The following is a 6,672-nucleotide window of genomic DNA, read 5'->3' as shown; positions in this document are numbered from 1 at the left end:
GAATCTGTGGTTTAGCGATCAAAGCACTTCCCCACACATGTCCGGGCTGATAAACAGCACGCTTTGTGTGCTGCAAAAGGAGGGTAGCTTGAGTTGGCGGATTGTTTTCAATAGCCCTTGATTTCTCTGAGAAGAGCTCTTGTCTAGCTTCATTCAGTGTTAATGCTGTGCTGGTTATGCTGTAGAGAAGAACAACAAATTTCTCAATCAGTGGCATGTAGTCGTTGGCGGTTCTCTCAAATACTGAAGATAAGTCAGCCAACACATCAGTTACTGCAGGGAACACACTCAAGGTATCCCATGCTGTTCGTTTCCCTTAGCCAGAAAAGAAAGAAACGGTGTCGCAACCTGTTGGGGCATGCAGCATTGAAAGAGCCTTGGCCCTCTGTGGTCCAAGCTGAGCAGCAATGTCACGTATTACAAGGTACCTGAAACGTTTACCGGTGCCAAAGGCAATCCAAAGCTCATCAACAACAATATCTTGCATCTTGGGAACTACAAGAACCACAACATCTGTATCAATGGTTCTGATCATAACTCTCCCATATCCACACTGCGAAGAAATGTATGATGTGCAGCATGATGTGTGTATCAGCTTCTTCGTGGGTACAGTCTTCCATGTTATCCTGTCGATAAACATTCCAGATAATGTCGACTCTTTTGACTGGTTGAAGCTGTTTCATAATGTATTGCATGAAAACATTTTCTGCATACTCTTGAAACGTTCTTGCGACCCCGGGCGATTCAATTTGCAGCACAACAGCTCCGTCAAGTATTGCAATGTCCACTTTTGGGGATTCGGCAGTCTGTGTAGAATTCTTTTCCATGCACTTTACAAGATCTGACTTCTGGCCTTCTCTCAATCTACTAGCCTGCGCCAGAGGTGGGGGCCACGGATGATTCTCATCTTTAAAGAATTCCTGGAGGTATCCTTCACGACTTTGACAAGCAATGTATAGTCTGGAGAATAGGGCACAATCATCCTTTAGAGCTGCAACTTGCACTTTCTTCTTGTCTGATTTCTGTTTTAAAGGGCTTTTAAACAATGGAAGCATATTCTTGCTTATAACGGAAGTCACGTCCTTGGTCCTTTTCTGAAATTGCTCTTGGACAAATGTATTGTACTGCTCCTGAACAATGGTTATCACGTTCTTGACTGTTTGGATGACTGCATTTTCCACAATAACTTTGGAGTCTAGTGCAAACAGATCTTTGCTGTCTTCTTCAAACGGATTTCCTACCTCCTCAAATGAAGACACCAGGGATGCAACGTCCTTCTTAAACAAAACCTGTACTCCTGGTACTTGCTCGTGGTGGCGTGTATCTTCCTTTGTGACAGAACAAATGGATTCTTCAAACTCTTGTGTCATTCTTGCAAGCTCAGGTCCTTCAACCATCCATCGCAATAAAGCACCAGGGCTTTCAGTTAGGCCGCAGGCTCCACCATCTCCTTTAACCAAGGCGTTAGCTTGCTCATGCGCATGATCCAGTGCTATGGATGAAAATACCCGCGGTGACTTGTGCACCACAAAGCCTCCCTCACTGAACTGTTGGCATACCTTTGGATGTTTGGGTGATAGGGTGCACATGTCTCGGACATGGACAGACAGCCACCGGGCAGATTTTTAATTTCAATATTCTTACTTACAAACAGGTTTTTTAACTGAAATATTCTACCACTTACTGCGTCTCATAGTCTGTAAGTTTCCTTGTAGTCACGTGACAGACCACGTGGCACACATTATTGAATATTTAATAAGATAAATAAGTTTTATTTGTTCCTCTGATAATTACCAAAGACTGTTTATAATTTTATAACATGGAGGAACAGTCTGTGTGACCACTGATAACAAACATAGAGTACCTGTAATTTTATGAAATTATAATAAATTTAAGACTAACTAGGCAACGTCTTAAAGAAATGTTTTGGCGTCGTGAGTCTTAAATCTACTTTTATACTGTTACTATCACGAAGCTAAGGAGATAATATGATTTTATGATACTATTATTATCAAGGTCAAGTAAATCAAAGAGAGGTGCTGAATGACAGCTACAATTGGCAAAGGAGATATAATAATTATTATAAGTCAGGCTCAAGACATGGAAACCCAAGGATAAACAAGAGAACAATAAAGCACAAACCAAAAAAATCATGATTGACAAAATTTCTCACTTTTGACAAGAAAACCCACAGTATTTGGTAGTTTCAGATAGAGTTCATGAATATGATTTTCCCATGTTCAGTTGTCATCAAATACTACACCGAACCATTTGCAGAACTTGTTTTATAACTTGTTTAATAATTCATTATCCATTTCAAGACTAACTAGGCTTCAGCTTGTATGCATGAAAAAGGATAAAATTAGTTTTTGAAGTACTACACTTTATCGAGCAGGTAAATTGGAAATTGTTTCATTTCTGAAAAAGGGTTGTAATGCCAGAAATATTTCACCGCAGACGGAGAGAATTCTCCCAATTCCCATAAGTGTTTAGATGAGGATGTGTAAACATGGAAAACAGTCCTCTAATGCTTTTATAAAACATTTCTCAAAAATATAATTTGACAAATGAAGGAAAATGCATTTTTTTTACTTCTTGATTGAAACAGATTTTATTCATACGCGCTCATGATCACATTTCCTACTAACCAATCAAAACGTGCGTCTGACAACACATAATCAATCAAAATTTGTGCCGTGTCTTACATACTCTCATCTAAACACAGCTATTGAACAATGAGGGTGCAATGAGAAACTTTACTTAAGTGACTACTTGCCAAGGTGAGCTTTGGAGAATATTTCCACAATGGTCACATTTTGTAATTTTGCTTGACTCATCTTGACGATTTTTCTTCGGACACTTATGGCACTGTTTAAAATGTGTAAATTTCTACATGCAATCAATGCTCTTGACAGCTCTTCTAGCAGTGGAATGTTGTCTTCGCTCCAGGGTCAGGTTGTCAGCTTTTAAGATGACAGTTTGCAAGGTACTGTTAATGACGCGTCCGTTTTGCTTATTGCTGACATTTTGGAATGTATAGATATCTCCAACAGATGTTGTCTGAATGTGTTCTTCCCAAGAAATTAGATTCAAGTTTCATAAGTGATGTAACAATCCACGCCAACTGTTTCTACATCCTTTGCTTTGAAGACAATCTTCCCACAACAGCTTATTAAATCCATTTCTGTGGCACTGTCCACCACTGCTTTCAACGAATCAAATAGCGAGTAACACATCTGTTTATGCTGGAAGTTGTACTCTGAACTGCTTGGTGTAGAGAATTTTGTCATGTTTTCAATGAAACTGGTTTTCCTGACCGTAGTTTGCATTTTGTGCAAGAAGCAAACATCGCAATGGAATGCAACTGAAGAATGAAATGTTATGTTACAGTAACTTAAAGCATTGGAACAGTTGGGTCTCTGAGGTGTGACTTCATAAATATATGCTATCAAGTGATCCAGGGGACTCGATTCAGCACTTGCTTTCATGTTGAGTGGATTTTCAGATGAATTGCTTGCACATTTGAAGTGGAAATGGGCTGACGTGGCTTGTTTTTGTCTGGACCAAACTTTTTGTTCATAGGAGTTGGTATTGGGTCTTCTTCAGAATCCATACTTTGAGTTGTAAGACGGATTTCTGATGAAGATGGCTGATTTTTGTTGTTACTGATGCTCCTCTTCTATTTGGTGGCCATCTCATGCCCCTCCTTTGCCGAATGCATACAAGACAAATATTATGAAAGGTAAAGTTCATAACTACTTGCAACCCTATTTGTTCTTTTTTCAGGCTTGTCATTGGGATACATTTCTCTTATCTGTGATTGGGGAATTTTGTTCCATCAAAGAAGCAAGCTTTTTAGTATACTACGCTGTGAAATACTATAATGATAGACCACTTTATGCGAGTTCTGCATTTTCAAAACAATCTATTTTGAATTTTTGGGAAACAAAGGGTGTGGGTTCCCTGTGTAAGGTGCTTCCATGAAAACCTCAACATGCCAAGTACGGTGTTGTCTGTAGAGAAGAGAAGACAATCTGCAATCTGACAGGGACCGGAGGTTCAGTTACACAAAGAATGCTTTGTCTTTGTTTCCTCAGGACGTGTTTTTGAGTAAGCCACTTGAAATTGTTTTCTGCAGCTTGTCCCTTGCGTTGTGTCATGAAGGAAACCTTGATCTCTCCATCTCCTTTATCAATGCCTTTGACTTGGCCAATGTAACAGTTGCCCTCATAGTCAGAGGCTCCCCAGTCGTTGACACTCAAGGCAAGTTGGCTGCCAAGGGGACCACTTTATTTCATTTTATTAATTTTGCCAGTCAAGCTGGCAGAGCGCCACAGCAGCTTGCGCCAATTAGTGTGGCCCCTTTTTTACCCTTCCATCCATGATACACAACAGAAGACAGACCACAACACCGGGAACTACATGCCCTACTCTTAGCGACAGGTGTGTGGGTTCTTTAACATCCCACAGGATTATTAACATTTAAGGGTTGTGAGACGGGACCTCTGGCTTATTGTCCTTATCCGAGAAGACTAGAGAGTCGAACCATTAGCAGATGTAGTTCCAAAGGCAGCACCACCTGCTCAGTTATTTTAAGACCCTGAGTGTTGGTCTGGCTGGAGTTGAACTTGCGAGCTCCCGCGTGATAGTCCGGTGCTCAACCAACTGAGCCACCGGTGCGTGGTAAACTTACTTCATTAGGTTGGGCTGGCTTGGAACCCATCTGCTGATATACCAACGACGAAATGGATTTTCATCGTATCTGGAACCACTTTGATGTCATTATATTTCCTTTCGAGGGATGTTACTGTTGCAGCATACTCTGCTTTACTGTAAACCTTGTAGGTTACTGAGGAGCTATTCTCACTATTTGTGGTCCACTCACTGCCACACTCACTTTACTGCACCACCAACACCATCCGTGCCCTGCCTCAAAGTATATTCCACACGGCTGGGAACCCAAATTCACTGATGTGATTGGGAATCACACCAAAGATAGTTTTGTTGCAGTAGTGGGTGCGATTCAGTGGCGTGACCAATCTCATTAACTCGGGCAGGAACTTTGTGAGTATCAGAAATACTGATGTTGCATTGTGTGAGAGCTCATCAGAAACAAAAGCAAAACTCTTGTGCTTAAACTCACCATCACGTTTGAAGTAGCCCACAGCAAGTAGGCGTCTTCTCTTTTGCGTGCCACAGGAGTTATTGTTTTACTTCATTAAACTGTTCCTTGCAATTCTGGTCTCTTTGCTCATCCTTCTCATTAGCCTATATCTTTTCACCATTCTTGTCGAGATGATATTACAAATTACACGCTTGCTTTGGGTGCTTTTATTAAATGACGATGACTTGCGTTTTTCGTCCATCAGGTCTTTTCCAAACAGAAGCCTTTGTCAACTCTCATTAACTTGTGTGGCACGCAGACCTGCTTCTTTCAGTTGTTGATTGGTTTTGCTTCTTGACGTATTTTGACTACTCCCATGACTTTTTTCTGTGCGATTGGCACTCGCTTGCCTTGCACTGGGCGGTTGGTTTCTTTTTCTGATTCTTGGATGTACCTTCTCAAGATCTCCAATGCTCCACTCTAGTAATGATATTTTCTTCCTTGCCTTTTTTATTGCAGGCCCCTTTTTTCTTGCTTTGTCAAAATCCCGACTAATGGAAAATCTGCCCTTTGAGGACACAGGCATATTGGAGATGCTGAGCTTTTCTCTATGTCTGGCAATGCTCTTTCAAATCTCTTCTCTTCCCTTTTACAAGTTGGTATTGGAAAGGTCATCTGTGGAGCAATAGTATTATTGTACCCCTTGGACTTCAGGTAAGTGTTTCATTCTTTGACCTTTCTTGACTCTCTGTAAGCTTTCTCAATTTCTGCTCTGTTTTTGCCATGGTTGCAGGGATACATACAAGATACAAACCATGATCAAAAAGCTGTATAAAAGGCAAAGTAGATTAAAAATATGTTGAACTTGGCTAATAGATTCTTGTTCTCTCCTCGCGATTTTTTATGTAAATCATGTTACTGACGAGAGCGATCATTGCCAAACAAGGCAAGGCATTCAGCACTACTAAAGCTCACATGCTCACATAAAAACAGAAAACGGATATATTACCTCAAAATTATATCAGGAAAACAAGTACTGTCTTGAATTGATAGATTCCCAATGCAGTGTTTCGCACGTGCTTGAAAGAACTTTAGTTACATAGTCGTTTGTAAATTTACTTTGAAATCTGACTACACACTCATTTTGTCACACAGTATCCATGCGTAACATCACAAACTCCATTTATAATTCCCTAGTAAATTACGTATTAATATATAATAATATGTAATACACATTCTCTTTTTTATGCTTCTAAACATTATAGATTGACAGTAATAGTATAACTGCTATATAATTTCTTGATTTCCTAACAGGCAAATATCGTTAAAACATAATTAGCCCTTTGCTGAAATAAAACATGGTAACCTAATTTACGGTCCAAACATCAAACACCCAAATCACCGGTAATTTTTTTTTTTAACACATGTTGGGTTAGGGTTAAGGCTTAGCTAGTACGCCAGAAAATATCTCGCCTGCGGTAATGTAATTGTCTTGAAACCATGGGACAACATAAAATTTACAGAACACAAAAATTGTGTAATGTGTGGGATAAGAAAATATCCATTCC

Source organism: Montipora foliosa, chromosome 6, assembly GCF_036669935.1.
Source record: "Montipora foliosa isolate CH-2021 chromosome 6, ASM3666993v2, whole genome shotgun sequence".
In the NCBI taxonomy this organism is placed as follows: Eukaryota; Metazoa; Cnidaria; class Anthozoa; order Scleractinia; family Acroporidae; genus Montipora; species Montipora foliosa.
The sequence above is the reverse complement of the archived record's forward strand: the minus strand, read 5'-3'. Positions refer to the sequence as shown.